Source organism: Crocuta crocuta, unplaced genomic scaffold (assembly GCF_008692635.1).
Source record: "Crocuta crocuta isolate KB4526 unplaced genomic scaffold, BGI_CrCroc_1.0 scaffold68, whole genome shotgun sequence".
Classification (NCBI taxonomy): domain Eukaryota; kingdom Metazoa; phylum Chordata; class Mammalia; order Carnivora; family Hyaenidae; genus Crocuta; species Crocuta crocuta.
Genome location: NW_027532426.1, coordinates 3,796,859 through 3,807,535, shown reverse-complemented (window position 1 = coordinate 3,807,535; position 10,677 = coordinate 3,796,859). Strand labels below are relative to the sequence as shown.

At 48.6% G+C, this 10,677-nt stretch overlaps 1 long non-coding RNA gene across 2 annotated transcripts in view; it reads left to right on the top strand.

The window, feature by feature from the left end:
• The first annotated feature begins 1,265 nt into the window (after window positions 1–1,265).
• Window positions 1,266–10,677, top strand: part of LOC144244089 (uncharacterized) — a 21,977-nt gene continuing 12,565 nt past the window's right edge. Inside the window, exons 1-2 of one of the 2 annotated variants that reach the window (XR_013338830.1) lie at window positions 1,266–1,643; window positions 2,584–2,689. This is a non-coding gene — a long non-coding RNA (uncharacterized LOC144244089). Of the gene's footprint in view, window positions 1,674–2,583; window positions 2,690–10,677 lie in introns of both variants that reach the window. The other variant, XR_013338829.1, reaches the window with a different exon arrangement.

Sequence of the window (10,677 nt, the reverse complement as noted above, 5' to 3'; positions counted from 1 at the left end):
CAAGGATGAGCCTCAGCTTGCTCTATGGACACAGATTCAGTCTCTACCCATCGAAGTAAAACAAAAAAACAAACCCAAGCCCCTCCGAACCCCAAACTACACAACCCATGAAGGAATAACCCGACAACATTGCCGGGATGGGTTAGGAGGTATTCGGGTACCAGGCCTGGCCATGAGCACACAACCAAGGGACAGAGGAAAGGGTAGACTCTGGGAAGTAGGTGGAGAGAATCATAGGGGCGACGGGACAGGAAGGAGAAGCCGGCCCCGGTCAGAACAGGGCGGGCAGCTGGGCTCGGATCTTCCACATGGCCCCTAGGCCCGGCTCCCCCACCCCCACCCTTGCTGAACACGCAGCGCCGCGCAACCTAACTTCCCTTCCCTCCCTCTTTCTCCCTCCTGCTGCACCGCCGCCCTCAGGCCGCGCGGCGATTGGGCGGCAGTCACCCCGGCGCGCCGCGCCATTGGCCAGCTGCCCCGGGCCCGGGGCGGGACACACCCACCGGCTTCCCGATGGCGNCCAGCAGGTCTGGGGGGGAAGGAAAGTGGGAAGGGGACAGGGTCAGAGGGACCAGGATTTCCCCTCCCCCCAACCGGTCACCTCAGCCCGACCCCCGGCCCCCGCGTCCTACCGGGAGACACGGTCTTCTCGAGGATGGTGATCAGCTCCATGGCGGAGGTGGTGNAGCACAAGCCCATTCACCGGGTCCCTCTTGGTAGTCGCCCCGGCTCCCTTTCCTTCCTCCTTTCCTTCCTTCCTCCCTCCTAATTTGCTGCTGGCGGCGGCGGCAGCTGCTCCTCTGGCGGCGGGGGAGGGACCCCGGGGCTAGCTCAGAGCGCGGCTGGTGCTCGGGTGGCGGAGGGAGAAAGAAGGAAGGGAGGCGGTAGGTGAACGGCGGCTCGCAGGGAGGGAGAGAGAGGGAGGGAGGAAGGCGGAGGGATATTCGGGCCGGACCTCTCCGCGGCGGCACCGCGCTCCATGTTGATTGGCTGCCCTCCTGGCCACGCGGAATCCCCAATTGGCCAGGCGGTTAGCGTTGAAGGGCCGCTCTGCACTCATTCGCCCGCTGGTTTCAAGTCCCGGGTTGGCTGGGCGGGCAGCGGGATGAGGCACGCGGGTTGGCTGAAGAGAGGGAAATTGGGGTGGGGCAGGCGGGAGCCGGCCGCTGGTTGGATTGGCCTGGTAAAGGCCTTGAGCTCAGACCGGCTGAGCGCTGGGAGGAGGGTGGACCGAAGGCGAGACTCCCGGCCCGCGTGATTGGCTGGGACACTAGACGTTGATAGGATAGGGCGCCCGGGAGAACTGAGGAGAGGAGTTCGGGGTCGGGGCCGCGGAAAGGCGGGAGGCGCTCCGCTGCTTTAGGAGCCCGGCGCGGGGCACGATGGGACGCCCCCGGGAAGGGGCGGAGCCGTGTTCGGGCTGCGGTCGGGAAAGCGCCGTCACTCCAAGGGGCGTGTTGAGGACGGTTTCGCGGGCCCTAGCGGGGGAGGCGGGGGTGACCGTTAAAGCCCTGCACCGCGCCCACAGGAAGCTGCTTCCTTGGCCAGGCCTGCTTGGTGCCAGGCTCCCAGCTGGGAAGGACGTTGAAGACCAGGCGGTGCAACTTCCAATTTGCAGATGTGGAAACTGAAGCCCAGAGAGGGTATGCAGCTTGTCCAAGATTACACAGCCGGTTAGTGGCCTGCTCGGGACTGACCATAAGCGCTCCTACTGCCCTTGGCCTTACACGCAGCTTCCCCTTTCAGGAGGTGAATACTAATGCAGTTCCCTGAGGCTTATCTATAGGTGTTGAGGCCTGTCTAAGGTGGGGTGGGCATTTGGATGCCCCTGTCTTTAGCGACCAGGTACTTGAAGGTGTCTCAGTCTGAGAAGGTGCCCATATACACGCACACTCGTGAACCAGAAAGAATGTGTTTGCAGGCATGGAGGATTGCAGTTCTTAGCCTTTTTTAGTTCAAATCCTGCAAGAAACTAATGAAAACCTTTCTGTAGCAAAATGCACATAAAGAAAACGTGCATACCCTGACTTCCCCTGAGGTTGGTACATAGGCTCCTGGCGAAGCATTTTCTGAATTATTACATTTTCACCATCTTGACTTAGGGTTCATTGGATGTAGCTAGTTTGTAGAGCTCTTTGCCACATAGATTGAGCTTGCAGAATAATTATCCTACTCCAGACACACCTGGAAAACCTAGGAGGAACTCTGTCCTTCCTGAGAGGGTCCCCCCAAGAATGAGGGAAGGTGAGTTAGCTACCTTTACCCCTTAAAAGAAGAAGAGGTCTTTCTCTGCTAGAGCTCTCTTTACAGTTCGGAAGCTAAAAGTGTGAAACCAGCCAGTCACGCCATCCTGTGACTGGTGGGTTTCCTATGACTTAGCAGCCCTCCTAACCCCCTGCACCCCTTTTGCTTCATCTGTTCACTGAGGGAGAACTGTACTGTGTGTGCAACTTTCTTAGGAATCAGTGAAGGTTAAGTAAGACACCAGGCATGGAAATCCTTTGACTTGTCCTGTGGATTAGCCATCTTACAAATGATCCACAGTTTTGCCTCACTCCAACCCAACTTTCTCCTGCCCTCCAGGAATTTGCTCAATATGATAATACCGGTGAGGGCAAACGCATTTTTAAAGCAGCTGGAATCCAATGCTGGGAAGATCTGTGTTTTGCCACGAAGTTCCAGTCGTTTGGTAAGATCCTTCCCAAAAGTGAAAGATTTGTTTTTTAAATTGAACCGAGGTTACCGATGGTGCCGTCTAGCCCCTATCGAAAACGCTCCATACTATCCTGCATTCCGCAAATATGGTGAGGCACCATAACTTGAGTGTGTAACACACAGACTCCAGAAACTGCCTGCTGCGTTCATATTCCCAGCAGTGCCACATTTTCACTTGTGTGACTTGCTTCGCTTGTATGTAAAAATGGGGCTGATAATTGTACCTACTTCACATAGGGCTTTTGGGAGATCTTATGTGAGTTAATATGTGTGGATTGCTAGGGACGCTGGCATGTTATATGTGTTAGGTATGCATTGGCTATTACCTATTAAGCATTATTTTGTATTAAGCAAGCGGTTCTTGGTCTTTGGCTTATTAGGAAAGAAAGATTTTAATTCATTTATCTCATAAACAAATGTAAAGTTGGAAGAGTGACCCAGTCGGGCTCAGGGAAAGCCTACCTGAGAAAGGGAAGAGTTATTCAGGTGGAGAAGGAAGGAGCAGCATGTGCAAAGGCCCTGTGAAGAGAAGGAGCACGGGCATTATAAGGAACTGCAAGAAGGCCAGTAGCCCCAGAGCACAGAGAACAAGGGATTGAGATAAAGTTGGGAGCGTTGAGTAAGGGAAAGAGCATATGAGACTTGATATGCCATACATATGATTTTGGCTGTATTCTCAGAGCAAAGGCAACTTTTAAGGTCTTAAAATTGGTGGTTATAATGGGGAGATTAGACTAGAAAGGGGAGAGGAGATGCAGGGAGACCAGTTACAGGGCCGTCGCCATGATCCAGCTAAGAGATGATACATGGAGAAGGGAGAAAGTTAGTGATTATAGTGGAAGTAGGAATAGATATCAAGATTTATTGAACTTGGTAATTGATTAGAAGAAGAGGGAGGTGATACTGGCGCCTACCCGATTTCTGGCTGGCACTCGGGGATGTGATGCCATTTGCGTGCTTCCCAAAAAGGAGAAATCGGAGGCCGTGTGGTCTGGTAGAATAGAGAAGTACTTCAAGTTGTATTTCTTTCTGTTTTTTTTTTTTTTTTTAGCGTTTATTTTTGAGAGAGAGAGAGAGATGGAGCATGAGAGCATGAGTTGGGGAGGGGCAGAGGGAGAGGGAGACCCAGAATCCAAAGCAGGTTCCAGGCTCTGAGCTGCCAGCACAGAGCCCAGCACAGGGCTCGAACTCACAGGCTGCAAGATCAAGACTTGAGCTGAAGTCAGACGCTTAACTGACTGAACCACCCAGGTGACCCATTAAGTTGTATTTCTTGAGCTGTATTTGGTGTCCGCAGGTTTTTGTATGTTATTCTGTGTACTTTTTGAATGTCAGGAATATTCACATCCCGTGGACAAATTCTGAAATTAAAGAGAAGAGCTGGGTTTTAGTCTTACTCTGCCACTTCCTGCTGTGCGCTCTTGAACAGGTTACTTAACCTCTCAGATCTGTGAAATGGGAGAATCTGGGCGATTTTGAACATAAATGGGAAGCTCTCCTCAAAGTGCTTGGTGCAGGTGCTTGGTGCCAGGAGACCACTTACCAGCATCTTCGAAGCAAGTGTATTCGCCAAGGGACGAGGCGTGCTGGCGTGTCCCCATCCCGTCACCCAGCCCACAGTGCCTGTGGGTGAGAAGACCGGCTGCACGGGGAGTAGCAGTCAGGCTGTGACCTGATGCCTTTTCCTCCGAAGCAGAGCTAACTGACCTGAGGGGTTGAACCGTGGCTTCCCAAGCACGGAGGAAGAACAGAGGTGAATCCAGTCCCTGGAGAACTGAGTGCCCCCTGCTTAGTAATGGGGCAAAACTTCATCGCCATTTTCCTGACTTTCCACGTCCCACTCCTTCCAAGTAATTTAGAAAAGAGACCGTTTGCACAGAAGAGCAGGGCAGAAATGCTATTATCATAAAACAGCTCTCTGGTTTCCTGTGGCCCTTCCCTTGCTTGGCTCACCAGGCTCTAGCCTTCTTGCTGTTCACTGAACACACCTTGATCTGTGAACCTCAGGACCTTGGCATTCACCGTCCCTTCCACCTGGATCACTCTTCCCCCAGTTGTTCCTTCCCATTCTTCTCAATTCAGAAGTCACTTCTTCAGAGAGGCGTTCCCGGATCACCCATGTAGGTCGTAAGGTCGTTTCCAAGGTACTCATTGTGACAAGACCCCATTTGATTATCTTCAGAGCTTCTCGATACCTGGAATGGTCTGTTGGTGCTGTCTGACCCCGCCCCCGCCAGAAGTCATGTTCCCAAGAGCAAGGATCTTGGCTGTCTTGTTTGTTGCTTAAAATTGTGTCTCATACCGTGGTAGGTGCTCAAATATTTGTGAAATGGATGAACCACAACTAAGCATGCGATGTGTTCTTCTGGCCCATGAGAAGTGACTGTCTAGTTGTGATATAAGGTGCTTTATAACTTACCGCACCCTCTTTTCCAGTGTTATTCATACTGGCCCACTCGCATACCTTTGGTCCAATCAAGCCAACCATGTTGCCATATCCTGCCAAAGAAGTTGATCACTACCCTAGGCCTGTCCCCCACCTGGAATTCCCTCTTGTCCCTCTCTGTCTTCAAGGTGGTACTCTTGTTAATTTGTTCATTCAACTACATTAATTTTGGGGCTCCCCTCTCCTGGCCATTTCAGGTATAACATGGGACTATGATAATGGCCCCGAGAACTGTATGAACAAAATGCTGTCATGGAGCTGAAGTCTCAGAGAAGGAAGAGAGATGTGTTCCCTGGTGTCGTTATGAGAACACTTAGTAGACAAGGGAGGATTTGAGCCAAACCTTGGAGGGTTGGAGAGGATTCGAGATTGCAAGGAAGCCTTCTCTAGCTAAGGGTGATCTCTCTGCTTAGTAATAATGTGATCTGGGGCATGTTTATTTGAGACTGCTGTGCCTTGGTCTCCTCATCTGTAAAATGAGGAGAAGAGGGGCGCCTGGGTGGCTTAGTCGGCTAAGCGTCCGACTTTCACTTAGGTCATGATCTCGCGGTTCGTGGGTTCGAGCCCCGCGTCGGGCTCTGTGCTGACTGCCAGCTCAGAGCCTGGAGCCTGTTTCAGTCTGTGACTCCCTCTCTCTCTGACCCTCCCCTGCTCACGCTGTCTCTCTCTCTGTCTCTCCTAGAAATAAATAAAACATTAAAAAAAAAAAAAAATGAGGAGAAGAGTCTTAGCCATGGGTATGAGACCTGTACAGTCACACAGGCACTTAGAAGGGCTGGCCCCTCACTTGGTTTAATGCTGTGTTGTCACCATATGAAATTCTTAATGATTTTTGAACAGGGGTCCCTGCAGCTTGTGTTCTGATCTCGCCTTCCTAGGGTTAGGAAGTTGATACAGGTACATTTTTGGAACAGCGAGGGCCTGGCACAGAAAGAGGGCTTCATAAGTGCTAGCTGTTATTATTGTCATTGGTATATTTAGTCTCGGAACTCTTGTAACGGTACAGCTCACAGCACACCTCAGGTTAGCATTTAAACAACCAACAAATATTTCTGAGTGCCTGCTCTGTTACGGTACCAGATGGGTCACAAAGATGAACAGAGCAGTGTGCTTCCTATCCTTGTTCAAAGAACAAAGCATGTGTTTTAAACATACTAGGGGGGTCCCAGGCTGGCTTAGTCAATAGAGCATGTGACTCTTGATCTCAGGGCTGTGGGTTTGGGCCCCACATTGGGTGTAGAGCTTATTTAAATATTGTTTTTAAAATAAAAATTAAAGGGGCGCCTGGGTGGCTTAGTCGGTTAAGCGTCCGACTTTCGCTTAGGTCATGATCTCGCGGTTCGTGGGTTTGAGCCCCGCGTCGGGCTCTGTGCTGACTGCCAGCTCAGAGCCTGGAGCCTGTTTCAGAGTCTGTGACTCCCTCTCTCTCTGACCCTCCCCTGCTCACGCTGTCTCTCTCTCTCTCTCCTAGAAATAAATAAAACATTAAAAAAAAAACTTACAAAAAAATAAATAAAATAAAATAAAAATTAAAAAACATGCTAGTTAGTAAAAATTAATAAATGGTGTATGTCAAATGAAGACTATTGGAATTTTTAAAAATTGAATCTGGGGTCCCTACCTTCAGGTAGTATTAGTAGCTCTGGTGTGGGGCCTCAGACTCTGTTCCCCAGGTGATTTGAATGAATAGGCAAGTTTTGTAACAGCTGGCATGAACTCTAGGGAGGCCTTGTGAAACAGAAGGGAAAAGGTTGGCATTGGAGTCTATCAGACGAGGGGTTCAAGTCCCGCCACCTACTTGCTCTGTTACATTGTAGAAGTTCCTTAGCCTGTCAGTCGCCTCATTTGTAACCATTAAAACCATGCTTTTAAGATTAAATTTAAATTTTTTAATGTTTTTTAAAAATTTATTTCTGAGAGAGAGAGAGACAGCGTGAGCAGGGGAGGGTCAGAGAGAGAGGGAGACACAGAATCTGAAACTGGCTCCAAGGCTCTGAGCTAGCTGTCAGCACAGAGCCCGACGCAGGGCTTGAACCCTCAAGCCACGAGATCGTGACCTGAGCCGAAGTCAGATGCCTAACCGACTGAACCACCCAGGCGCCCTAAGATTAAATTTTAAAGTGCTTGAAAAAGCTGAGCGCACAGTGGATACTTCATTATGGGTTACTTCCTCTAGAGGGGAAGATGGTATTCCGGGAAGGTGCAGTTACAGAAGGCTCCCTGAAGAAGATAGTTCACCCCTATAAGCAGTATATTTGGATGGGAGAAAGGCTTCTGATTACACACTCTAGCAACAACCAGGATATTAGGTGGCTCTCTTAGAAGGATGTTAAATCCCCAAGTAATTGATGGGATTTAGTGGCTGTTTAGATACAGAGGAGGGGAAAGATGGAAGGTGAGTGCTATATCTCTGGCTTGAGTGAGAGTGGATCATTTTAAAACCAAGGTCAGCTATAGAAGCTGAGTTGGTGCAGCAAGGCAGGGTAGAGGTTGGGGCAGGGGTCGTGAATCCAGTTTTAAAAACATTTAGTTTTTAAGGTCATGAGGAGATATCCGAGGGCAACTAGACATTCTTGATTGGGAATTTGGGGAAGGGCTGGGGCTTGGGGTTAGAAGTCAGTAGATCAGAAACAATCATTGAGATCCTAAGAGTAAATTCTGTCTTGAAGGGCATTGCATAAAGACAAAAGCAAAAGATTTGGGGAGTGGAAATGGGATTCCAAACTAATGGTCACTAAAGTAAGAGGGAGAAGGAAAGGAACACCGGAGGTAGGAAAAGAAATGGGTGAGCAGACTGTTTAGAGTTGTAGGAATCTGACTAATGTTCCCCCAACGGTGTCCACATGCTGATTCCCAGAACCTGAGAATGTGTTACTTAATGTGGCAGAAGGGACCTCATCTGTGGTTAAATGAAAGGTTTTGAGATGGGGAGACTTTCCTGGATTATCTGGGTGGACCCAGTGTAATCACAAAAGGTCCTTACAGGAGGGAGGCAGGAGGATGAGTCAGGGAAGGTGACGTGATGACAGAAGTAGAGGCTGGCGTGATGGGCCATGAACCAAGGAATGTCAGCAGCTTCTAGAAACTGGAAGAGACAAGGAGCAGCTTCTCTCCTAGAGCTTCTAGAAGAAACAGCTCTGCTGACCCATTTGAGACTTCTAACTTCCAGAACGATAAGAAGATACTTTGTGTTGCTTTAAGCTGCTGCTTGTAGTAATTTGTTATAGCAGCAACGGGAAACAGATGCGAGAATACCAAATAGTAACAGCCTACATCTCTAAGAATGAAAGGTGGATTAAGCAAGCTGCAGTAGGTTGGGATGATGTCGGCTGTACTGGTAGTTAGCCACTAAACATTATGCTGTGAACATCTAATCGCGTAGAGAACGTTCACGATAGATTGCCAAGTACAGAAAGCAAGTTATCATATTATGAGTATTTATATTAAAAATTCATCAAGCTGTACTCCTAAGACTCATGCGTTGTATGCAGTTGACTGTAGGTATGATATACGTCAATAACAGGCTTTGCACATTGAATATAGATGTCCTGTTCTGTTCAAAGAAGACAAGTGTGTGTTCTGTCTGTGTACCCATGAATAGGAAAAAGACTGGGAACGTATAAACCAGGTGTTAATAATGGATGTCTCTGGATGGTAGTACTAGAGATGATTTTTATATTCTTTTTTGAGTCTTTTGTGTGTATTCCAAGTTTTCGTCAGTGAACAGATGTTACTTTTTTTTGGTCAAATTAGGTGTTTTTTTTTTTTTTTAATCGAGGAAAAGGGGTAGGGAGAAAGTTTGAAGAAGTAGGTGTAAGCTCACAGGCAGAGTCCCTGTGAGCACCAGGCACGACCAAGCCTCTATAAACAGTTTCTGAAGATAGGTGATGTTTTTTTGTACTGTACCCTTCCCACCTCCAACACAGAAAGGGACTCAGTACAGGGGTCATGGAAGGAAGGAGAAGGAGGAAAGTGTGAATGTAGAGGTAAAAGCTTCGAGAACCCTGAGTCAGAAGGGGCTTAGAGATGGGTGGAGGAGGGAGCAAATTATTTAATCAGCTTTACCCCTGCCCCCTACTGTGTCTGTGGGCACACCAGACAACCACACGGGACGTCCTCTGCTACTTTTCTCCTTTCATTCATTCAGTCCTCCTTTGTTCCTTTCCTTTGTTCTTGTTTGATTACCAGAGTAACACATGCATCTCACTAGCGAAATTTTCAAAAGCATCAAGAGATAAGAAGCAAAAATCACCTGTAATCCCACATTATATCCACCATTAGAATATTGGCATATTTCCCCCAACATAGTTCAGTTTTAATCGAGAGCCAATATATTACCATGTAACTTTTTTTGGGTCACCATCTAAAAATGTACTTTAAAAATTTTTAAATTGGGGGGCACCTGGGTGGCTTAGTCGGTTAAGCGTCCGACTTTCGCTTAGGTCATGATCTCGCGGTTCGTGGGTTCGAGCCCCGCATCGGGCTCTGTGCTAACAGCAAGCTCAGAGCCTGGAGCCTATTTCAGAGTCTGTGTCTCCCTCTCTCTCTGACCCTCCCCTGCTCACGCTCTCTCTCTCTCCTAGAAATAAAAATATTAAAAAAAAAAAAAGAATTAAAAAAAAATTTTTTAAATTGGCTCAACTCTCTATCAGTTTGCATTAAAATTATAGTATGGGAGCACCTGGGGATCGGTCGGTTAAGTGTCCTGCTTCAGCATGGGTCACGATCTCATGGTTCCTGGGTTCTGCATTGGGCTCCACACTGACAACGTGGAGGCTGCTTGGGATCCTCTCTTCTTTCTCTCTCTCTCTCTCTCTCTGCCCCTCCCCAACTTGTGCTTTCTCTCTCTCTCAAAAATAAATACACTTAAAATAGAATGCACTAAATGTATTTGGACTGGATCTGAATGGGTTTTCACACTGATCATGTAATGCAGGAGTAAGTGAAGCCTTTCAGCTTTAAAAGCTTTTGACTTAAGCTTTTGAACTACCAGTAGAATAAGCTGAAAATTGAAGATCATTGAAGTGTGCCCACTGGGTCACAAACCCCAAAACTCACTGAGGCTTCTCTTCCTGGCCAGGTGGCCCGGGGAATCCTGCATTCGGGTCCCAGACTCTTCTAATCTTTCTGTTCTTCTTTTCTTTATTTGAGTACATACTCAATTTTGATGATCTGCTTTGTTGTTTCGGGGCGGGGGGGAAGCCCAGCTCTTTACTTCCTGTGTGTGTCCTTTATTCTCACACGACTGCCACACTCACAAACTTCTGACAGCAGGTGTTCGCCTCCCCCCCAAGTAATTCTCTGACACCAGCTGGGTGTCCTACAGTTGAACTCCATTCTGACACTAGCTAATTGCAGACGCTGTCAGACCCCACAGGTTAAGGGCTCAGTCCTGTGAGACTTCCCCCACCCCACTTCAGATGCCAATTGCAAGGATAGGTCCCCAGGTTACCCCCAACTTCTATTTGGCTACAAATCAGAGGTTTGTTCCCAATTCCTTCCCCTCCTCCCCCCCC